The 25,518-nt window shown below is 38.0% G+C and overlaps 1 protein-coding gene across 3 annotated transcripts in view; it reads left to right on the top strand.

Moving 5' to 3' along the window:
- Positions 1-25,518, top strand: part of MID1 (midline 1) — a 318,886-nt gene that overhangs the window by 98,238 nt on the left and 195,130 nt on the right. The window contains exon 1 of one of the 3 annotated variants that reach the window (XM_074323501.2): positions 24,352-24,473. The exons of 1 other annotated variant lie outside the window; for it this stretch is intronic. The gene's annotated coding sequence lies outside the window, so the exon portion shown is untranslated. Of the gene's footprint in view, positions 1-24,351; positions 24,474-25,302; positions 25,439-25,518 lie in introns of those variants that run through there. One more of the 3 variants, XM_019746335.3, reaches the window with a different exon arrangement.

Here is a 25,518-nt window from a genome sequence, read left to right as displayed (position 1 = left end):
ATATGGTCGGTGGGATTGAAAATAAACACAAGTTTTAAGGAAAGCACTTCATCATCTGTATTAAAACCTCCACAAAAAAGTTATATACCAATCAATCCTACATCTAGGAATTTATCCTAAGGAAGTAATTGGACAAATCTGCTCATGTGAGTATATGACTGTATTGATAATAACAATCGATATTAGAGCCAAATCTATATTAGAGCCTTAGATCGTTTGTAAACGATCTAAAAGACCAACAAAAATGAATTGGTTGAAATAATGAATCGTATAGACACACAGTGGAATATTATATAGGAGTTAAAATATGAAAAGGGCAGATTATAGAGTGGAATATATAGAATAATACCACATAAAATATTTATCATATGGTGTAGTAAAGTATGATATATTTACATGGGAAAAACTCTGGAAGTTCACATAATAAATTGCTACCAGTGGCTGACTTTGGAAGGTGGTCTAGCTCATAACTTGTTTTGATTCCCTTCCCTGGATTTTCGAATAGTTCAACAATGGCAATGAATTACTTGAGTAATTTTAAAAGAAGAAAAAGTATGTTTAAAATAATTCAATGAGTGCCCACCTCATCCATTTATCCTGATCACTAACTGGTTAATATAGTAACAGCCTTTTCTCATGAGTTATTCTAAGGGACTCATGCAGTTGTTAGATATGTCATTTTACGATACACGGGTCTGGGTTGCAAAGAAATAATTGTTACCCATTATGTTTTGCCCATTACTTATTAATTGCATGATTATGTAATTTATGTAAGTTATTAATACAATACAAGTAATCTTATCACTCTAGAAAGAAGAAAAGTTTGGCTGCTTCTTATTTTAGTGTAATTTCTGGGCAAAATAATGTCAGTGGACACATAAAATTAGTCATGCACTTCTGTAAAGACACCAATAATGGATTGCTTCATTCTTGCAAAGAACAGAGCAGAAAATACTACCGTAGCTCCAGTAGCTAGTACCGAAACCCTTTCCTGGCATATGGTTTTGGCTGCCTCCTGACCACCCCATCAGTGAACCCCACCTGAATTTCCTGCCCTAGGAATTCTCTCATTGCCAGCAATGAGTTCCCACACCTGTAATAACAATTGACCACAAACGTCGGACCGCCAGGTAGCTTCTTTCCCCCAGAGGACTCCAGACACATAATCTTCCCCAATGGTTAGACCCATAAATTCAGGGCCGTTAAATTGAGCTGTCTCATTTAGAAGTGAATAATAACTTTTAGAAAAGGAAGAATCTGCTGTCTTCCTCTCTCCCCACCTCCCACACACACTCCCTCCCCCAACCTTCTCCAGACTTTCTGACTTTTTCACTTCCTTTCCTGAAGTTTGTCTTTTGAATCAAAATTGTCATTGTAGTTAAAGATGAGTATACTAAGTTAGAACCAAATAAGAAAGTTTTACCTGGCTCTTATAACCTGTCACAAGAGGATTACAGCTTCCAAAATGTTATACCATCCAAAAAAGTACACGATTCAGAAGAAAGGACCCAGTGATAGTTAATAAATAGCATGTGAATTCTGTGCCATGTAAGTGAATCCACTTGTGTAAATTTGGACTCGAGTTTAAATTTCAGTGGGTGACAACTATGATGGTGGTCAGAATTTGCTAAGTGCCTCTGGCTGCCTTCACTCAAATCATTTTCCTCCACTTTCAGAAACTTGTCAAGTCACCAAATTCTTTCTTAGATAAATGAGCCAGAAAGGGCAAAACTCGCCTAACCCGCCTGAAGCCTGCTATTCTGTCTCTCCCAGGTCTTAAAAGAGTCAGAACTCTACAGTATCAAGAACACAGTTCATTGCACACATGATACTTCTAACAGTGGAAAGGGAAAGTACCATCAGCCAACAATTTCATTTTCTTTTGTGAAACCAATGATTGAGCTACCTGTTTGGTTATTGCTATTGTTGTAAATTGGCACAATCTAGTAACTGGTGGACATTGTCAGTTTTTAGGTTAAAAACTTCTTGAGTACTCACATCTAAGAGTGTTGGAGGTCAAAACAGTTGAGGTTTCAAATTGCCTCAAAATAATACTCTTTGAATTATTTTACTCCATTGTTTCCCATCTGATTTATTGTAGGGTTTCTCAGCAGGACATATCGTACTTTACACAAAGGATATATTCCTAGAAAGGTACGCCTTAAGATTAATCTTAGAAAATTACCATTTTGCCAGTCAAAATTGGTCGGATATCTTCAGTTTCATAGTAGTCAACCTAAATATGTGCAAATAATTTTATGAAACCAAAATGGTTTTCACTAGCTCCAGGGAAAAGTGACTGGTTAAATATATTTTACAGTGAATGTCGGGATAAAGTATGGGATCCCTTGTAAATGTAATGACAAATTTATCCCTCTGGTTCCATATTCTGTTTACTTAAAACAGGGCATATCTGTTGTCTAAGTGACAGCTAAATGGAGAAAAGGAAAACCAGTGTTGGCCTTCTGTTCAAAGTGAGGCTTGCAGGCCCTCGCTCCCAAAATATGCTCAGGAACGCTTTGAAGAAGTCAATCCGTTTAGTTGCACTTTCTTCTTGTTTCTTCCAGGAATTTCTGTTTTCTCTCTAATAGGAGTCAAGTGGACTGAGGAGAAATTGACTGATGTGTGATTTAGCCCAGAGCCCGTAGACTTCTCTTCATTTCTCTTTTTCTTTCTGACCTGCTAACCATCCTCCTATGTTAACCAGTTAGTGATCAGGATAAATGGATGAGGTAGACACACATTGAATTATTTTAAACTTTCATCAAGCTTGGAAGGAGCTAATTTGAATCCTGAATTATGCAGGAATGCATCCTGACTACTTAAGAGTAGGAATTATTTTGTTGCCATTCAATTACTTCTTTTTTTACCTAACTAACTGATTAAAAAAACATGAATGATTTACATATGTCTGAACCACCAGCGCACATTTCACTCCCCTAAAATAAAATTAGTTTCAGAGAATGTACATTTTAAGTAACTACTAAATGTTAACATTACTATCTTGGTACAGAATGCCCAGATATTTATTTTTATGATTTGAAGAAATACTAGAAAACCAAAATCTACGATATTCATCTATATCAGTAAAATGACCAGATAATTTCTACTCACCATTTTCCAGTTAGCTGATTTGTGATTGTATCTCTTTCTTCAATAGTAAGGTCTTGACACTGAAAGATTCATTCACATAGCTCTAGCAACGTGGTGCATTTATTTAAACCACACTTGACTAGTGGTATATAAATAATCTCCCCCAAACCATATTGATTTCCCAAAGGGAATATTAAATGCTAAATAACTTCACAAATTGGAAGCAGTCCTGTCTCTGCCTCCATTTTTTATATAATCCAAAATGATGACATTGTAGCTCGCTTATTTTTAATAATTCACACATTGAGAGCAAAAGAAAATATTACACCATCGCTGGGGACGTGAACTTGTACTACATAGCACATTCGCCTTTTCTTAGAGAATGATAACGGATTTACCACATCAGGATGTCTGCCAGGGATTAAGAATGTATTCATAATGGGGCGATAAATTAGCATAGTGTATTATTCTCCAGATATCAGATACACACACAGCACAAAGTCTTTGGGAAGAATGTAACTTACACATCTTTCATTAGTCCTCACAGACTCTTTATACAGTATACAGTATCCTGATTTTATAAACCAGAAAATTAGACAAGGTGTGGCTCTTGGGCAGTGAAAATGATTTTGACCATATTGACAAAGTATGGCTATATGTTCAAACAGGTGTCCTTTCCCTCAGGGACACATAGCTGGACGCCATTTCTTAGCCTCCCTCGTGGTTAGCAGTAGTCATTGTAACTGAGTTCTTATCAATGAATATCAGAATTCTAGTCGTGGTCTATAAAAACCTCCATTGCAATCTGCACACTCTCTCTTTCCTCTGTGAGTGATGAAGGTGAGAATTCCAAATACCTAAAGAAAAGCAGAGCCACAAGGTTGTCAATGCCTGAGTCCCTGAGTCCCTGAGTCCCAGTGTAGAGAGGAGTATCCCAGAAGACCCGAAAAGCTGGATCATCCATTAAAACTGTTGTGTCATTTTTGGATTGCAACAGTTGACCTGCCTGGACTAATACCGCCAGTAACCTGAAATTACTGTAATAGACCCGGACGTGTTGGGCCTAGCAACCCTTGATGCTAGCCTCCCCAATTTCATTGCTTTCCTCGCCAGCCCAATTATAGCACTGTAATTAGCCCCAGCTGTATTATGACTCACTATATCTTTATATCCCTTTAATATTTGTTGAAGACATAGTAATTTATGGTATACTCTCTTCCAGGTAAATTGATATAAAATATATTTCTATAGAGCAAATTTTATTGACTTCCTTTTCCAAACGAAAGATAGTGCCACCAAAAAAGCTTTCGGCAGAATGAGGTGAAATCTTTTTATGAGATGGTAGTTACATGTCGGGCTCTACATTATGGCCCATGACTGGGGCAGGGGTGGTTGTTTGTTTGTGTTTTAAGGAGAAGCTGAGTGTCTTAGAAGAGTCTCAGGGTGAGTAGTTCCCTTAATTCCTTAAGCATAAGACTCTTATTACTGTTTCACATGAGCAACGGTTCTAATTCAGGGTGATTTCCTCTTCAGAAGATATTTGGCAAAGTCTGGAGACATTTTTTATTGTCACAGCATGTGTGTGTGTGTGTGTGTGTGTGTGTGTGTGTGTGTGTGTGTGTGCTGTTGCTATGGGCATCTCACGGGTGTAGGCCAGGGGTGCTGCTCAAGATCCTAAAATGCACAGCACGACTCCCTCAATAACAAATGCCAACAGCACAGAAGTTGAGAAACCCTGGGCTAGGTTGTAAGCTCAGTGGGTAAGTGCCATGTGTATTTTACTCATCATTGCATCTTGAGCAATTTGTAAAATGGCTGAAACATAATACTTAGTAATATTTGTTCAATGAGTAAGTGGACTGAGCCCCTTTCAAGTAGCAAATCAGCAGGCAGGGCCATACTTGGCCAGTGGGCAAAGCAGGATTGGGTGTAGTAATAATATAAGGGGGAAAAAGAAAAGGGTCCCTGCCCTGAGGGAGCTTACATTTATTGGAAATGCAGAAAATAGAGAGCTAATTCCAGTGGTGTGGTAAGAAAAAATCCCCCATGCTGTGGCAGAACCTAGTATGCAACAGGGACACTCAAACTGGCCTTTGAAGAGGATGGTCAGGGAAAGTTTCCTGAAGAAGCAATCTACAACCTGCAAGAGAAAGGCCTGAAGCTGTGTGGGTGAGATGCTTCCAGGTCCCTCTTCCATGGAGGACACGTGCATGATGCATGTGACACAAGCACACACTGGGATTCCACAAGCACTGGGATGACAGAGCAGTAAATCATCCAAACCAAGCTTGGCCAGGCTCTGGCAAGCGATGGGGAAATGACAGTCATTAATCTGTGTTTTTGGTGGTGTTTTGGTTCATTAAAATTTTGAAGTTAGTACCAACTTCATGGAGCTATGGTAAAGATTAAATGAGATAAAGAATTTGGATGCTCAGAGCAGTGGCTGAGATGCCCTCAATAAATATGAACTTTTATTATTACTAAGAAAAAAGCAATCAATGTTTCCTGGGCTTTTCTCCTGGAAAAGGACTTTTTGTCACCATTTCATGGAAGAGGAAACTGGATTTTAGAAATGTCAAGCAACCTGCCCAAGATCACACAGCTATTGAGAGGCACAAACAATGTGGGGATCATAAGACCCCAAAGCCCACGTTCTCTCCATCACAACACACTGGCATATTTACAAAACTGAAACTTCACTATCTTCCATAAAGTCAAAGGGTATGAAGGTGATTCCTTTTGGTTTTACAAAGCTCCTTTTATGTGGTACTGACAATGTTCATTGAGCTACGTAGCAATATCCCTCTTTCCAGAGCTTTCATCTAACGTAATATACTCTGGCCAGCGCATTCAGAAGGTTACAAAACCATTGGTCCTGTATTATTTTGTACCAAGCCTTGAAAATCAAAGTTGTAAACATTAAATATTTACTAGAAAGGAGGAATACCTGTATTTGTTGGTAACTTTGTGCCTGCCCTGTTTCATCTATTGGATTCTAAGCTTCTTATAACTATGGGTGGTATCCTGTTTCTTTGGTGGTAATACCTGACCCAATACTTCTAGGAAGAGTAGAATGGATTTCTCAGAGCAAATCTACAGCCCTATTGCCTGGGAAAAATCAGGTTTATTCACTTGGATACAGTTTTCATAGTCATCTCAATTTTTAAGATGAAAAAACTCACCCCACAGTGCTATAAAACTAACATTGACTTCATAGTGACAAAGAGATTTAATAAAGCCTCAAATTTCCTATTAAAGTTTAGCCAACATCCATCCAATGCTTAACAAGACTTAGCAAATCAAATTTAAAAATGTTTTGAGAATCAAAACAAAATAAAATCATAAAGGAAAGAAGACTGTTATAGTAATCTTTCTCCTTTTCCTTCCTTTCTTTCATTATTTGAGTATGATATTTTTCAACTCATCTTCTCTTTCAGTAATATTTGCCAGGACAATGGCATTTGGGTTCTCTTGTAACTTTTTTTAAAAAATTTTATTTTTAAATTACTGTTGACATTCAATATTTTCTATTAGTTCCAAGTGAACAGCATAGTGATTATACATTTACTTGTATATAATTTACCAAGTGAGTACCTCGATTAATTTAGTACCCACCTGGCACTACACATAATTATGTTGTTGACTATATTCCCTGTGCTGTACTTTACATCCCCATGACCATTTTGTAACTACCAACTTGTACTTCTTAATCCCTTCACTGTTTTCACCCTGTCCCCTAACCACCCACCCATCTGGCAGCAATCAGTTTGTTCTCTGTATCTATGAATCCGTTTCTGTTTTGTTGTTCATTCATTGTGTTCTTTAAATTCAAGATATAGGTGAGATCATATAACATTTGTCTTTCTCTGTCTGACTCATTTCACTTAGCATAATACCCTCTAGGTCCATCCATGTTGTCGCAAATGGTAAGATTTCATTTGATTCTATGGCTGAGTAATATTCCAGTGTATAAATGTCCCATACCTCTTTCTGTATTGATGGGCACTTAGGTTGCTTCCATATCTTGACTCTTGTAAATAGTACTGCAGTGAACATACTCATATAAACGCATATATCTTTTTGAATTAGTGTTTTGGCTTTCGTGGGATAAATACTCAGAAGTGTAATTGCTGGTCATAAAGTAGTTCTCTTTTTAATTTTTTAAGGAAACTCCAAACCATTTTCCATAGTGGCTGTACCAATTTGCAATCCCACCAACAGTGCACGAGGGTTCACTTTTCTCCACATCCTCGCCAACACTTGTTGTTTGTTGATTAATTCATGATAGCCATCCAGACAGGTGAGAGGTGATATGTCAGTATGGTTTTAACTGTCATTTCTCTGATGATAAGTGATGTTGAGCTTCTTTTCATATGCCTATTGACCATCTGTATGTCTGTTCAGGTCCTCTGCCCATTTTTTAATTAGATTGTTTTTATGGTGTTGAGTTCTATGAGTTGCTTATAAATTTTGGACATTAACTCTTTATTGGATGTATCATTGGCGAATATCTTCTCCCATTAAGTAGGTTGTTTTTTCATTTTGCTAATGGTTCATTTGCTGTGCAAAAACTTTTTAGTTTGATGTAATCCCATTGTTTTTTTCCTTTGTATCGCTTGCCAGAGGACATAGATCAGAAAAAAATATTACTAAGAGCAATGTCAGAGTTTACTGCCTATGTTTTCTTCCAGGAGTTTTATGGTTTGGGGTCTTATATTTAAGTCTTTAATCCATTTTGAGTTTATTCTTGTATATGGTGTAAGAAGGTGGTCTAGTTTTTGGGTTTTTTTTTTCATGTATCTGTCCAGTTTTCTCGGCACCATTTATTTATTTAAAGTTTGTTGGGGTGACAATTGTTTGTAAAGTTACACAGGTTTCAGGTGTACAATTCGATACATCATCTATATATCACATTGTGTGTTCACCACCCAGAGTCAGTTCTCCTTCCATCACCATATATATGATCCCTTTAGCCTCATCTACCACCACCCTCCCCCTTACCCTAAAGAAACAAAAACTCATAGACACAGACAATAGTTTAGTGGTTACCATTTATTCAATAGACTACCTTTACCCTATTGTATATTATTGCCTCCTTTATCATAGATTAATTGACCATATAGGCGTGTGTTTATTTCTGGGTTCTCTAGTCTGTCCCATTGATCTATATGTTTTTGTGCCAATACCAAGCTGTTTTTATTACTATAGCCTTGTAGTATACTTTGGTATCAGGCAGTGTGTTACGTCCATCTTCCTTCTTCTTTCTCAAGATTGCTGTGGCTATCCAGGGTCTTTTGAGATTCCTTCTAAATTTTAGGATTATTCGTTCCAGTTCTGTGAAAAAATACCATTGATATTTTGATAAAGATTGCATTGAATCTGTAGATTGCTTTGGGTAATATGGACATTTTAATGATGTCAATTCTTCCTGTCCATGAGCACAGTATATGCTTCCATTTATTTGTATCTTCTTCCGTTTCTTACTTCAATGTCATAATTTTCCATCCAAAATTACTTCAATGCCATAATTTTCCAAGTCTTTTACAGCCTTCATTAAATTTATTCCTAGGTATTTTTCAATGCAATTATAAATGGGATTGTTTTCTTAATTTCTCTTTCTGATAGTTTTGATATAAAATGCAACTGATTTCTGAATATTAATTTTGTATCCAGCTACTTTACTGAATTCACTTATCAGTTCTAATAGTTTTTTGGTGGAATCTTTAGGGTTCTCTCTACATAGTATCATGTCACCTGCAAATAATGACAGTTTTATTTCTTCCTTTCTAATTTGGATGGCTTTTTTTTTTCTTGTCTGATTGCTATGGCTAGGACTTCTAACACTCTGTTGAATAAAAATGGTGAAAGTACAGATCCTTGTCTTGTGCCTCATTTTAAGGAAAACACAGCTTTCAACTGTATGTTATCTGTGGATTTGTCATATGTGGTCTTTGTTATGTTTTTGTTATGAGAATTTTTATCATAAATGGGTGCTGGATTTTGTCTTTGCCAAGGTACGAGCTTTTCTTACATGGGTGCTGCATAAGCTGGGAAGATTCTGAAGCATTTTCAGAGTCAGCAGCGAAGCAGAATCTTTGGGGACCTAGACTACCCCCTCTGATTTGTAGGGATTTCCAAGGTGGCACTCTCTCTGTCAGAGTCAGTAGTGTCTTCCCTTCGATGACAGGAGAAATGGTCCCAAGGTGAAGGATAGTAAGTTGTTTGGGGCTCATCTGGACCATGGTAGGAGAAAAGGCTGAGCTAGAAATGTGCGGAATCCTGATATTTTCTTGGTTTTTTAAGTATGAGCTAAATTGTGCAAAAACAAGTAAATGCTTTAATGGAGGGTATTCTGGAGACAGCAATTGCCATTAATTGTTTACTTCCTTCCTTTCTTCCTCATTTCCTTTCCATTTCGTTCCCTTCCCTTCCGTCTGCTCCCCTCCCCTCCCCTTCCCTCCTCTCCTCTTCCCTTCCTTTCCATTTCTTTTCCTTATTTTCCCTTCCCTTCCCTTTCTTCCCCTTCCTACCCTTTTGTGACGTTTATTGAACAGCTACTGTGTGTTGAGCTCTATCCTAGACACTAAGGATACATATATACATAAGAACCTTGTTATCCCTGTGCTTTCCAATCTAGAGACACGGACAGCTCCATGTGTAATTATAGTCTAATGTGAGTAGTACAACTAGACAGAGACATCCCCAGAAGAGAGGTGCTTCATGTACTACAAGGAAGAAAGGTGAGGTTGGTGGGAAAGAGGAGATGGAGTTCCAGAGAAGGGAATATCATACCTGAATCTGAAAGGTCAAGTTTTCCCAGAAAGAAGGAGGAAAGTGAGGTCGCGAAGGGTTAGTTATAGCTTTCAAAGTAAAGGGCCAGCCAAGGTTTGAAGGTCAAAGTCAGTGTGGGATATATCATGTGTGTGTGTGTGTTGGGGGGTAGGGGACACACACACTGGGGGCAGGTGAGAGTGCATTAGAAGCAACTTGGTGTCATCTCCATATAATGAAAGCAACAGCAAGTGGCATTGCTTTTCATGCTAGTAGTAATAGATATTTGAAAAGCCAAGTCATTCCACAAATTATTCAGAGTATTGGATTCTGAAAATAATGTACAGTACGTTTTTCGTAAAAAAATGGTACTCTACCTATATCGGTAATGTCCTCATAGAACACTGTCTTCTCGATTTTGCCATATAAAATTAAAAAGTTTACTGTAATTCAAGAGAAAGATGATGTTACATAGGCCAGAATTACCGAATGAAAACTCAAAGACAAAGTTAGAGAAACCACCCACTATAATTTTTCTTTACTCAGTTTCCCGTTGGAAAGTGGAACGATAAAGAACGTGTGTTCATAGATTAGGTCCAAATCCATCTAAAGTTTTGATGAATCTGAATGAAGATCTGAGTCTTCTGAGGTTTTGACCTCATGATGCTACTAAACCCAACCAAAGTTTGGCCTGGGTTTCATTTAAGCTAGATGGGCGACCTCGAGTGTGGTTCTCAGCATTTCAAAACCACTTTTTCTTTATTTTTCATAAAACAGCCTGATGAGATGTAATTTGCATACCATGAAATGTACTCATTTTAGGTGTGCAATTCCAAAAGTTTAGGAAATTTACAGAGTTGTGCAACCCTCATCACAATCCAGTTTTAAAACATTTCCATCGCCCATAAAGATCCCATTTTTCCACGGACAGTCACTCCCTGTTCCCACCCCCAGACCCTGGCAACCACTAATCTACTTGCTGCTTCTGTAGATTTGCCTTTTGTGGACATTTCCTATCAATAGAATCATACAATATGTGATCCTTTATAGCTGGCTTCTTTCACTTAGTATAATGTTTTCAACATTCATCCCTGTCATTGTATACATCAGTAATTTGTTCCTTTTTTTATTACTGAATAAGATTTTATTGCATGAATAGACCACATTTGATTTATCCACTCACAAGTTGGTAGACATTTAGGTTGTTTCCACTTTTTGGTCTTTCTCACTTTTAGAGTGAGGAAACTGTATTGGAAGAGAGGATTGAAAGCACCTTTAAAATTCTTAGACCACATATTATTTTATTTTGTGAATTGTCCATCACCTTTATTTTGTGTTGCAAAAAAGATGTATTAAATATTGATTTCGACGGCTAAAGAAACCAACTGTAGTTATAATACACTTATGATTATCGCCTTATGATTTGCTATTACTTAGTGAGACCATATATGCTGGTAGCTAAATATCACATTCAATTGTGTGGATATTGCAAACTGTACCATTTTAGCAAGAAATAGTAAACATATTTAAAGGTTAAAAATGCTGACGCTGTGATTTTTGGTTACTTTTCCATCTTTATTCCCAGTGTACTTTGTGTCTGCTCCAGGAATCCTATTGTAGTGACTAAGTTTCAAACTACAATATATCTGTACTCCTAAATTGTGCTGTTCATTGTATTTATCAGCTTGGCTGTCATAATAAAATACCACAGACTAGGTGACTTAAACAACAGAAATGTATTTTCTCACAGTTCTGGAAGCTGGGAAGTCCAAAGATCAAGGTGCCAGCTGATTCAGTGTCTGGGGAAGGGTCTCTTCCTGGGTTGTAGATTGCTGCCTTCTCTTTGTGTCCTCACATGACCTGTCCTGAGTGCATGCATTAGAGAGAGAGAGCAAGCTCTCTGGTGTTTCTTCATATAAGGACACTAACCTTATTGGATCAGGCCCCACCCTTAGGACCTCATTTAACTTTAATTACGTCCACAGAGGTCCCATCTCCAAACACAGTCCCATTGGTGGGTAGGGCTTTAATATATGACTCTGAGGGAGATACAAACATTCAGTGCATAACATTCATTAAATGCAGAAAATAGTAAATTGTCCAATAGAATTTTTGATAACTATCAATGAACTTTCCTTGTGGTTAAATGAATGTTGGGGAAAAAACACAATGGTATTTATTCAACTTAGTCATGGATTCTGAAAACGGTGTGTGCTTAAAGGCAAATAAGCAAGATAATTAAAATAAGTCTTGATGTATATACACGTATGATTTGAATTATTTAAAAGAATTTATCATATGGATCTTCTTCACTTTCAATAATTAAACTATGCATCAAACTCAATTTGAAGATGTATCCTTCTGAACAGATTCTCCACAATTTTTGGAGACATACTATAATAAACATTCTTTTTGGAAAAACAATTTCAACATAGGACTCTTGACAGCTTCATTTTCAGACCTGTCAGCTAGGATGAAAATTGAGCTTCCCAAAGAGAGTTGGCAAAATAGTTTACTTGCTGTAATTAAAAAAGGGGGAATTTCTGAACCACAGTTGTCTTCCATGTTAATGTGAACAACCAAAGGTTATTTCCAGTGGATTGTGTTTTTTTTTATTTCCTTGTTCTTGGCAACTGAGTACAGTTTTGTGCAGTTGGGAATCAGAAACGTTTTTTCCTCAAGATAGGAATGCTCTTCGTTTTAGACACACAGAGCTGCAATGTACGCATTCACTGTATACATTCAGCTCAATAATTTCAATATTGAACCCCAATTTGATCATTTCAAATTTGAACACTTAGCTTTACACCTTTAATTTAAAAAATAGCATAGCAACCATGTACTTCTGGCAGACTACATCATGTGGTCAATGTTATTTACTTACACAATTGGAAAATGACTTGATTGCAACCATGTTGAAAAGCTTTGCCAAGCTATGAGTTTTTCTTACATTGGATTTTTTCTTTATGAGACTAGGTAACTTGATTTTGTGATTTCATTTGGTTCTGCTCAATGACACAATCTAGCTTAAGAGACATACTTGAACTATGTTGATACAGAAAAAAACAAATGCAAGGATTTGGATTATAGATTCTTGCAGATGAACTGCTATGATAAACAATTGATGGGCGTTGAACTACAATATTAAAGTTAGTATATCACCTTGGTATTGGGCACACAAACAAGTCATCGATAACTTCCAGATGTTTTACTTTTGTAGCTGCTGCCGCATGTCCTCTACTCTCCCTTTCTTCTTTAAATGGAACAAGTTTAAATTCTGAGCTCCCCAAAGAAACTTTTCCCAGTGCTCCATTTCTAATGGACCAATCACAGAATGGCATGACTGTGTATTTGAGAAGAGACAATAAGGGCCACAGGAGAAGCTGGGAAACTGGGGGAGGCCAGCTCCCTATTTTGTCCACCTAAGCATGCTAAAGGAGTGTTTGGCCAGCCTTTGGCCACTGCCTATTGTGTGTATGTCAGTCTTACACGGGCTGCGAAGATGCCTTTTGAATGGCTTCACCATTTTTGCACGTCTCCATGGGTCCTATTTACCAGCCTTGAGATGCAGATAGAATTAAAATCCTAAATCTGTTCTGACTGAGATGTAAAGACTAAGAAGGGGATAACACTTTGGCACTAATGGGATTCACACTTTGTTAGAAAACAGCCTTGTTGCTCTAACCTTTGCTTGCATCCACAGTAGCAGCTGCTCTAGAGTGAGTATTTGCTTTTCTTCTTGCCTGTGAGGTTATAGTAATTTCTTCTTCCAGCTTAATGGTCTGCCTGTTCTGGATTTTATGGGGTTTTGTTTTTGTTTTTGTTTTTTTTTCTAAAAAAGGAGTTTCCAGGACTGCATTCTTAATGGTTTGTGTTCAGGCTTGCAAGCTACTCTGTAGTTATCTAGAGAGATGACTTTTTTGTCTTCATCATTTCAAAGAAGTTTGTAGGTGGCATTAAAAAACTAAAGCTAAAGTCTACAAAGTCATTTTTCCCACTGATGTCGGAAAAGAGTATTACCACTGCATGCGTAGACTTCACATCATAGAGTAGCACTGACGCAAATCCAATTCTTTCCCTGTGCTATCTCAAAGCTGCCTCCCTGTTTCTTTGCCCTGCTACTATGTAAGATTTCCCCCCTTGATCGATTATTTGAAATCTCACCTTCCTCAATGTAAAGAACTTAAAATTTCATTTGTATCCTTTTCCTTTACTCATATTTTCCAGTCCATGAGATATAAAATATTTTAAATATAAGGGAAAGTATCACAGTTTTTGCTACATCATAGGATACATTTACCTTTCATCTGCATGACTGTGAAATTTTATTATAAAGTACCAAGCTAGTCACTTTATCTAATCTACATACAAGTGTCTATCTAAAAACTGCACGATGTTAGGTGAAAAGATCTAGGCAGTTCTTCAACATATTCAAAGAGTGTATTTATGATGGGGGCAGGACTCACCACTTCATAAAGTCAGTGTGTGACCTTCCCAGTTAATGGTCCCTCCAGACGGCAACTAAAATTAGCCTGCCTGACAGGGTCATGGCTCAGCGGAAAACGTGTTCTCTCCATCCTTGTCCAATTAGTAAGATTTTATAAACACACATATCAAGGTATGCATCATGGCACTTAGGGGTAAGAAACAACCGGGGGAAACCACAGCAATACTTCGAAGTCTATGTATCTGTAAGTACTTTATTTTAAGGGATTACATCCGTGGTTCTCAAGAAGAGAGGAAGGCAATTCTGCCCTCCAGGGGCCATTTGGCAAAGTCCGGAGACATTTTTGGTTGTCACAACTGAGACATGGGAAGTGCTACTGGCATCTGATGGGTAGACTCCAAAGATGCTGCTCAGCATCCCATGATGCTCGGGACACCCCCACAACAACCCCAAATGTCAGTAGTACCAAGATGGAGAAAACCTTCTTTACATCACTATGCAACATGTGTCCGTGTGCATCACCCCCTGCCTCCCAACCGTGGCTCCAAGAACAAACCACCACCACAGGGCACTCGCAGACACCACACCAGATATTTAGGAAGAAACCAAAGCCTTCACTCAATTCATAAGAGTTTCATGTGTTTTTAAACAAACACACTGAATCATCCATCAGTAAAGATATTTGAGCTTTTCTTTCTTTTTTTTAGACTTAAAGTGGATTTTTCAGGGGGAAAAAAAAGTCAGTGGTGAGTGCACATGGGCAGCCCTGTATAAATCATCTCTTTCTCCTTATTTTGAAAGCTCCTGCTAACTGAGAGACAATTCTTACTTCCAAATTCCCCTGCTGCAACCTTTTAAATTTTCTCTCGGTGTTTCTTTTGGTTTTGTTCGGACTGGTAATTTGAGTTTAGGGAATGCCCCCTGGTGGTCTGGGATCCTGTCCTTTGAATGTTGATCCTTGGATGGCTCATTAGAAAGCCATTAAGAGCTGGCAGTGGTGTCCCTTTGTAGAATAAAATCAGCGTTCTCACCCACTGAGAGTATCCCTGTTAATCCATTGTTTCTATTTCTTGGAGGAAATAGGTTTTTTTGTAACTAAAAAGCAAAACCACCTGGTAGACTTCTGAAATAAATGGAGTCTCCAATCTCCCAATTCTTTTATAAATGGAACACATGGTTTGGGGAACCTACGAGTGTCCCTGTACCCTATGTTCCTTGAAATGGAGGGAGATGATAGCAAATGTACAAGAAAGTAAAGGTAGATGAGAATTTCTAGTAATGACTTCACAAAAGAGCTGTTTTCAGAAAACTACGTGGATTGATTACCACAAAGGTCAGCCTCCTGTTTGTTCCAGACAATGCAATTATTAGCCAGGATGTAGTTAGGTGAAATTGTTGATAGAGACCACTTACATAGTCAGTGTTATTTTTGGATATATCATTGTCCTACAGACAAATCCTAACGGCTTTCCAGGCCCTCCCTGGTCTAGAGGAGCACTGGCCAATAGAAATATGATGCAAGGTGCATATGTAATTAAATTTGTTCAGGTAGCAAAATTAAAAATAAAAGAAAAATAGATGAAATCAACTCTAATATTTTTTATTTAATTCAATGTATCCAAGTTATTATCATTTCAACATGTAATCAGTATTTTAAAAATTATTAAAATATTTAACATTCTTTTTTTACACTAGGTTTTTGAACTCTGGTGTGTAATCTTACATTTACAGTACATCTCAATCAGACTCACTACATTTCAAGTGGTCAATAGCCACATGGTGCTGTGTTGACGAGAAAACATCCAAGAGAAGGAAGCCTAAGAGGAGGAAAGCTTATAAGAGTTTATTTGAGCCAAACTGACAATAATTGACGGGAAGCAAAGTCTCAACAGATTGAGAAAATGCTCTGCAAAATGGCAGTTTGCAGCTTATTTTATACATAGAATCAAAGGAGAAGGGTTACATGAAATCCATTGGTGGTAGATAGATTAAGGGGGTGGGAGAAAACAAAGCGGGGGAAATCTCTGGGATTGGATAAAAGTAAATTGGAGAGACAGGTACTTCTTTCACATAGGTGGGTACAGGATAGTCAATAGTTGGCTTTTTACAGCACAGAGAGATGGTAATAAGGAGCCAAGCATAATAATGAGGGATTCTGTAGTTTCCTGCTCTGCTCCGAAAAAAAGGGATTACTGACATTCCAGGGGCAGTTATCGTAGGTGCAAAAAGACAATAGCCTCACTTAAGGTAAAGATTGACCTTTGTCAAGGAAGCTATAGGCGAAAGATGTGACTTCCAGCCATGGCCCACTTGAGTTAGGAATTTTTATGTTCCCGCCATCCTATGTGGTTGTTTTCAGTCTCCTGAGCTTGTCAGGTTTAACCTGTGGCCCCTTTTCCGTCCACGCTGGTGACTATCATATTGGACAGCACACCCTCGCCCCTGCTTATTTCTCCATCTGCATCTATCTCTTCACTCTCCCTTATAAAATTCACATTTCAGCCCCGATGAACTTTCAACTCCATCGCCCCAAGTGTTGTTCTCTCTCATTTCTTGGTCTTTGTACAAGTCTCTCCACCATCTCTCCCACCCTACCTGGTGAATTCCTATTTATTCTTCACAAAAGTTGGTCATTCTGGGGGGAAAAACCTGTTAGGGAGGAATAACTTTTCCTCTACACTCTTAGGTTTAATGATTGGGGGCCTACGAATTTAAGCTGACAACAGACGGATTAGTGACGGAACAAAGTTTATTGGTATGTGCAATGCACAAACACGTGAGAGTGCTCGGTAATGAGTAGCTCAAAGGGGTGGTTAGAACTTGGGGCTGAAATACCTAACTCAGCAGGGAAATGGATTGAGGAGAAGAGCATCTATGTGAGGGAAAAACACATAGATTTCTTTAGGAAAGTCAAATGGGTGTTTAGGAGAACAAATGGGAGGTAAAGAAAAGTTTATGATAATGTTTACTTGTGCAGAGGCGAGTAGTCTTTCTGCTTTTGTGACCTGGAAACTCTCCCCAAGAGGGGATGTATGGTAGGTTTCCTCTTGGTCTCTCTCGTAGGAGTAGAAAGCACCCCGAAGAGGGAATTTATGGCTGTCCTGATTTCTCAGAAGTTGCTGCTTTTAGTCAGATAAGGGAAGCACTGGGAAGACTTCTGTCTGTATCTGTTGAATCTCGAATGTCTTCAGCCTAAAACAATCTCTATACCAACTCTGGAGACTACAACCGCAGTGAAGGCAGAAACGGCTCTGTCTTTCCTGGGCGCTAATGTGAGCTCATCATCTAGGACAGTGAACTAGCACATAATAGATACTTGATAATTATTTGTGGAATGAATCCACCAAATGTAAATACCCTTGGAGAAGAGGAAAAATATCTTTATCTTCTACTTTTCTAAGTTCTCAGCTGGGGCCTCTGTAACAACAACAACAAAAAAACACAACATATTAACAAGAGAAAAACATACACATGTATTTAATGTAAGTTTTACATGACACAGGAGCCTTCGTAAAGAAATGAAGACCCAAAGAAGTGGTTAAACCTGAATGTTTTTAATGCTAGGTTTGAGGAAGAGCTACCAATACTATTCAGCAATAAAAACCAATGGAGTAATGATATATGTTACCACATGATTGGCGCTCAAAAACAGTTTATTTAGTGAAAGAAGCCACACACAAAAGACCACATATTGTATGATTCCATTTATATGAAATGTCCAGAAAAGATCAATCTATGGACACAGGAAGTAGTTGCCTGGAGCTACGGTTAGGAATGGGAATAAACTGTAAACAAATGTTCTAAAACTAAATTTTGTGATGCTTGCACAACTTGGTAAATTTACCAAAAGTCATTTAAAATGGATGAATTTTATGATATATAAACTATACCTGAATAAAGTTGTTAAAGATTAAAAAATAATGACACTTTTAAAAAGGTATGATGTAAAAATGTATACATATGCAATTCAACTAGTTGAATGTTCTACCGTGTTTCCCCGAAAATAAGACCTAGCCAGACCATCAGCTCTAATGCATCTTTTGGAGCAAAAATGAATATAAGACCCGGTCTTATTGTATATAAGACCTGATTTATCTATATGTGTATCAAATCAAGCTGTCATAGATAGTGGTTATCACTTCGATTTTTAATTATAAGTGACTTTTTTCTTAGATTTATTAATATCCACATTTTGTCATTGAGCATTGTTACTTAAAGCAATTAACTTACAAACAAACATTTTTTTAGAAAGATGAAGTGCAGCTCCTCTTCTGCAGAGAATGTGGCAGCCTTCCAGAAAGGCTGGGCCTTGGTATTCCACACTCCTACAGCACATGTGACATCATAGAGTAGTACTTGCTTCTGAGAGAGTAAGTTTATGATTGAATGATTGACTCCTTGGCTGAATAAAATGTATGTGTGTGTGCACGTGTACATGCTTCAAGTGAATAATGATCCAAGTCCAGACGAGGACCAGAGTCAAGTAGCTTCCGGCAACAGAGGAACTGTATTTATTCAGGATGTTAATGATTTTGTCATTAAGAGTTGACAGTGGAACTCTTTTTGTTTCTAGAGAATCAGGGCTGAATTTACCCGGGCATTCTTTCAGAGGAGTGACCTTTCAAGGGTCGAAGGAAGAGCTGTAGCATAAAGTATTAGAGATTTCAATTGGGGTCAAGTAAAAGGAAATGACTACTGTTGAATACAAACATGGCAAAATTTATTAAAAGCTGATTACTTTTAAACCAGTTTATGAATTCAGTTAAAACTATATTTTCCTAGTGTCACACAAATGACTCTCATTCGATCAGGTTTATTTGTTTAATCCAGCTTCATCAAATAACCCAAATTTGACACTCTTGACTATAGTTCTCTTACCTCAAGAGGAAATTCTACATTCAAATTTGTCCATGTATCGTTTCTAAAATCTTGGCTGAACAGCACTTTCAAACTATTTGTTATATGAGAAGTTAGCAATTTTGCTTCCAAAAATAAGTTGTATTTTCACACATTTTTAAAAATATGAATGTTCAGGGAAAGGTACCCATAGTTTTTCTTTTCTGATGTCCTGGTCCCCATTTAACTATATCCTACTACTTCAGTGATTAATATGAGAATATTATTCTTACCCATGAGTAATTTGGAGAGCAATTGTATTTATTTTAATGGCATATCTTCTTTTTTCTTAAAATGTATTTTATGTTGCTAGTGCTCTTTTTGTTACAAATGAAAGACAAAGTTTTTCTTTTTGTATCCCTTAAATAGTTTATATCAATTGGATGCTTATAGGTAGCTAAACAATAAATTCTTCCAATAAGCAGAAAGGAAAAAGTGCTTTGCTGGGAAGCATTCTAATTAGCTCTCAATTATCTAAAAAAAAAAATTAGGTCAACCTTTCTGACAATCAACTCAGATTATTGTCCTCTGAGGTTCGTTTTGAAATACCTTTTAATTTTCTGTGAACGTTCATTATAAGAATATTAGAAATTCACTAAAACTGCGATCCTGTCACAGAAATATAACCAATGTTCACATTTTCATGTAGCTTTTCTTAGAATGTTTTCAGTATAGTCACAAACATAACACATAATTCATTTTTATACAAAGATTTATTCAATACATGTTGAGTATCTATTATATGTTAGTGTTATTTCTACTGGATGGCACCATATTTGCTATTCTGTCAACTCAGCATTCACTATCATTTGAATGTCTTTCTATGTCAATACATTCGGATCTGTTATGTCATTTTAATGGCTGCATAATTATGGCAAATTGTAGTTTCCGAAATGGCGACAACCTTTCCATTCACCCACCTCACTTTCTGAACCTTGTCATGCCCCATAGAAGTGGAGTCTCTGTCCCCTCACCCTGAACCTGAGTGAAGTTTTATGACTGCCTCAATTTATCAGAGGTGATGTGGAGACATGACTTCCAAGAGAGATTGTAAAAGGTGATAGGGCTTCTGCCTATCCCTCTCTTGGGACACTCACCTTTAGAACACAGTCACCAGGTTATGAGGAAGCCGACACCACACAGGAGAGGCTGTGTGTAGGTGTTCTAGCCAACAGCCCTAGCTAAGGTCTCAGGCAACAGCCAGCATCAACTGCCAGCTGTGGGATGAGTGAGTCTTTGGATGACTCCAGCCTCCACCCGTTAAGCCACAGCAGCTGAACCCTTCTAAAATCACAGATTTATGAGCAAAATGCATGTGGCTTAAGCCACTAAGTTTCCAGGTGGTTTGTTACAGAGCAGTAGATAACAGAAATAGCAATATTCCTTTGAATGACCATATCATGACTTTTGTAGCCTTTTTTATTTTATTTTTGGACATTCCCATTGTTACTAGAGTTTTAATGTTGTTGTTGCTTTGCTAATATAAGCATATGTGTGTGTGTGTGTGTGTATACATATATATGTGTGTGCAAGTGATATTTATATTAGCAAATCAACACCATTAAAATATATCTGAACATAATGGTATGTGCAGCATTATTTCCTCAATATTATTCCCAAAAATAGAAGTGCACGTCTAAGGATATGCATATTCTAGGTGATTTTGATGCAAGTTTGGGACAGTTCACTTTAATGTAGTTTAGAGGCTCACAGATATATATGGTTTAGAAATAGTTAAATTTAAAGTACTTTGGTAAAATCAATCACTAGAAATTTATTAACTGAAAATGAAAGATCACTGACTAAGGGAAAAACCATTCCTATTTCTATCAAAAAGAAGTTCTGACTGTTAAATTCAAGATAATGCATTCAAATATTTAAATTAAGAAGACAAGGTGATTATGTAAATATGAATTTTGAGGGTGAATCTCTCACTTAAGTCTGATTACATATTTGTCGCATATACTCCCCAGGTGGAACCCTAATGTACTTCATCATTTCACATACCATACTTCATAATAAGGTGACCTTTATTAGATGCATTTTAACTGCAAAAACTTAAAGATATCTTCAAGTCTAAAAGTTTCTAGAGCTTTCTGATGACTAAATAATTCTAGTGCATTCTGAAGACCTCGTCCTGAGTAGGGTTTTACCCCTGAGTCAATATTGTCAGAGGACCAGATGCAATGGCTTAACTGGTTGTGGAGAACAGATGAGAGCGGAGAGTTACCATGTGTCCATAGCTGATGTAATTATTACCTAAAAATGTTAGGTGGAGAAAAGTTTAAAGGCAATGTTTTCATGTTAAGTGCTACAGTTTTTTTAAGTGTCATGGCTATTCTAATATCAATTATCTTTACTAATTATGTGTGAATGTGTATGTGTCTGTGTATTACTTGTCACCTTCCCATATAATAATAATAATATCTAAGGTTAGTATAGTAGTTTCAAGTTTACGTGATGCTTCCATATTTGTTTTCATTGTTTTATTTAATCTTCATAGCAAAGCCAAGGGGTCCTCACTTTGCAGATGGTGAAAGCAAGTCTAGAGAAGTTTAAATAATAGGACAGAGACAACCAGCACTTGAACACAAGTATTCTGAACTTAAGTTAACATCTTTTAAAGTAGAAACCAGGGACATCTATCCCATCTTCTTAAGACTGTCTCTCGCACTATGCTAAAATTCATCGCACAGAGTAGGGGTCACCAAACGTTTTTTGTAAAGGGCCAGAGAGTAAACATTTTTGACTTTGTGGGCTACGCAACCCACAACTGCAACTGCAACGTCTCAGCTCTGCCACTGAAGCACGAAAGTAGCCATGGCCAATATGCAATGAATGGGTGTGGCTGTGTTCTAATGAAACTTTATTTACAAAATCAGTGGGCCTTTTTGGTCTCAGTCCATAGTTTGCCAGCCCCTGACATGAAAGGATGAATAAACACAGAGGAATCTCACGTCCCTTTCTACTCTTTCAGCCCCATTCATTCCCTCTCACTATAAGAAACTATTTTTATTGGATTCTTGTTCATCCTTCCAGAGTTCCCTTTTTTGCAAATACAGGCACGTACATATATAGACTTTTAGTCCTTCCACTGCACTGTCCTTATTTTTCCCAGCCCCATGCCCTCTTCTATACTTTGTTTTGATTACTTGAGCATTTGTCCATATTAGTACACAGAGAACTGGCATTCTTTTCTGTAGCTACATAGTACTTTACTGTGTAGATGTCCTGTAGATTAATGAGTCTTCTGCTGGGAATTTGTGTGGTTTCCATTATTTTGCTTGAAGGTGTGACATTTTATGCTTTACTGTCGATTCTGAGGAAGATGCCTAGAAGTGGTATTGCTGGGTGGAAGGGTAGAGGCATCTGTAAATATTATTTACTGCTAAATCTCCTCCGTATTTGTGGTAGTATTTTGTACTCCCACCAGCAACTTATGAGAGTACCTGTTTCCCCAGAGCCTCACCAATGGTGTATGGGGCCAGACCTGTGAATTTAGCGTACTCTGTTAGGCAAGAAATGGTATCTCAGTGTAGTTTTAATTTGCATTGATTTTACTGCAAGTGACAAAGAACATCTTTCCATACACTTATCAACCAATTATCTGTCTTCTCTGTTTCATAGCCATTGACTAATTTTTTTGGGGGTGGTAGGTTTTTCTCTTTCCAAAGGTTAGGCACTCGTTAAACATGAAGGAGATAGGTGCTCTGTCCTCATTCATCATTTGTTTTGACGTGGCTTAGGCAGGGTTTTGCCGTGTAATTTTTTTTATTTTTATGTAGATAGAGCTATCAATTATAGATAGATAGATAGATAGATAGATAGATAGATAGATAGATGATATAGAGAGATATTGATGACGATAATGGATATAGATGATAGAGATATCATCTCTGGATTTTTTATTCTCCTTGTACTGAACATCTGAGATTTAAATAGGTAAAAAAGATAGAGGTGATGATGAGAGTTGTAAAGATATTAGAGCTTTTATTTGCAAGTAAGTTTGTATTCACAGTTCAAATGGATTAACCAAGTGTTATTTTTTTATTTTTATAAAGATTTTATTGGGAAGAAGAACAGGACTTTATTGGGGAACAGTGTGTACTTCCAGGCCTTTTTTCCCAAGTCATTGTCCTTTCAATCTTAGTTGTGGAGGGCGCAGCTCAGCTCCAGGTCCAGTTGCCATGTTTTCTAGTTGCAGGGGGGGCAGCGCACAGCTCACCATCCCTTGTGGGACTCCGGCAACCTTGTGGTTGAGAGCCCACTGGCCCATGTGGGAATAGAACCGGCAGCCTTCGGAATTAGGAGCACGGAGCTCTAACAGCCTGAGCCACCGGGCCAGCCCCAACCAAGTGTTATTTTAAATGTTAAGACTAGTGGTGCATACTGGTACAGAGAACAACTACGACATAGAATCAAGCAAAATGACCAAGGTTGTTGATTCAAGAGCTATGTATTAATTGATAATGAGAAAAAGGAAAGTCTTTTACAATCAAGAAAAATGTTATATTAAATGATTTCCAGTTAAGTCCAAAAGTATATAGATACTTAAATATCTTTGCTGTTGCTTACATATAATTTTATTGTAAATTGTGTGTAACAGAATTACATCAGTATCGTGCAGGTGTTTAATAGTGATATTTTAAAAAACCAGAATGTTCCTTTTGAAGGTTATGATTTTGTTGTCAGGTGATAAACTTTTAGAATATTGAGATGTGCACTTTTGTTTGGTCTTGTCTGAATTCTCTACTGAGTACATTCATATCTCAACCTACTTCCCTTACCCCATCAAAGGGGAGTCAGAAAAATTGAAGTTAAGAAGGACAGATAAGTTACAGCATTTGTTATGCGCCCCAGGCTCATTTTTGCTATTGAGATGGCGTTGTCACCAAGCAGAGACAATTTTCTTTCCTGAAAGGAGAGACTGGATGGAGGCCTGGGGTTGGGGGTGCAGCCAGAACCATGATGTCACAGATTACATTGTCTCTTGGGCAACTCATCCATCAAACCGTCACCTCTGATTCTATTCAGGGTCACTACAGAAAAGAGGCGGCATGCCCCAGTTTGGGCATTCTGAAGTGTTAGTGTGTAGTGGAGCTGGTGGTGTGAAGCTGATTCATTCTGTTTCAAAGGCCCAGCAGCATCGCCTTAGAAATAATGACTCCAAGGCAAACAGCTCTCATTGCAAAATCTAGAACTGTGCCATCTGCTTGTCTCCTCTTTGATTTATTCATTTCGGGGTTTTAAATGACGCACTCAAAAGGTAAGTCTTCTTTTTAAACCTTCGAGGGGAAAGGGGGGAAATTCCAGATTGATTATAGCATATCTGAAATACACATAAGATATTTGTTTCAAGTTAGAAGGGGATTTCGATTTTTAAGGTGTGAATATTGTTGACATACAAGGGGGTGAACCCTGTCCTCTGAGAAGATGAGATACACTTTAGAAAGATCATGCCTTCAACTTAGCAATTTACTTTTATTTACTATCTTAAAAACATGATCTTCTAAAGAGGCAGTTTTGTAAAAACAGGAATTTTTCAAGACCTTTGATAGAGCATGTAGATCCATGTTTTTCGTATCTGATATTCTGCCTTGATGGTTTTGGTTTCTTTTCAGTTTGGGGATACATTCAAAACAAACAGCTGCTGGAAATTGTCAAGGGCTCTTAAAGTGCTAGGTAAAATTGGGCAGCTTCTAGCTGAATGCTCCGTAACTTGTTTGAAATTATTCCGTTCTGGGAGGGAGTATAAAGGGGTATGGAACTCGGCTGAAGTTTTAGGCTGAGCCGCCTTTCCCATCCCTGAGAAATAGACTGGCGATTGGGAGGTGCAAAAGGAGCAGATGCGCATCTCTGTGCCCTGCCGGGACCATCCTGTCCCGGGCGTGGGACTTTGTGTCCTGACGCTGAGGAGCGCAGAGGGCCGGTTCGAAGCCTCTCTGAGGACTGGCCTCGCAGGAATTAATGCTAGCAGCCCCCCCTCCCCCTCCCCTCCTGCTCCCCAGGAGAGGCGCTTCTGCAGAAGTCATTTGGTTTGTCCGCCGGTTTTCCCTGTGAGGGGATTAGAGAATAGGAGTGCTTTGTGAGAAAAAGCCTGGGAGAGGCTGCTGGGGAGAAAGCAAACCAAGGGAAGGAAGACTTTAGCTTTCGTGGTCCCCCTCAGTGAAGTGACGCTAAGCAACCCAGAGCAGCTGGGGGCTTGTTTTCCTTCTACGGTAGGAGAAACTGGTAAGGCTCATTTTTTTGTTCTACTCTGAGATGCTACTGTAGTTGCTTTATTAAAGTGCCGCTGTTAGAAGGAAGGGAAA

The sequence above is a fragment of the Rhinolophus sinicus genome, chromosome 18 (genome assembly GCF_057876585.1).
Source record: "Rhinolophus sinicus isolate RSI-liver-muscle chromosome 18, RSI-T2T, whole genome shotgun sequence".
NCBI lineage: Eukaryota > Metazoa > Chordata > Mammalia > Chiroptera > Rhinolophidae > Rhinolophus > Rhinolophus sinicus.
The sequence above is the reverse complement of the archived record's forward strand: the minus strand, read 5'-3'. Positions and strand labels throughout refer to the sequence as shown.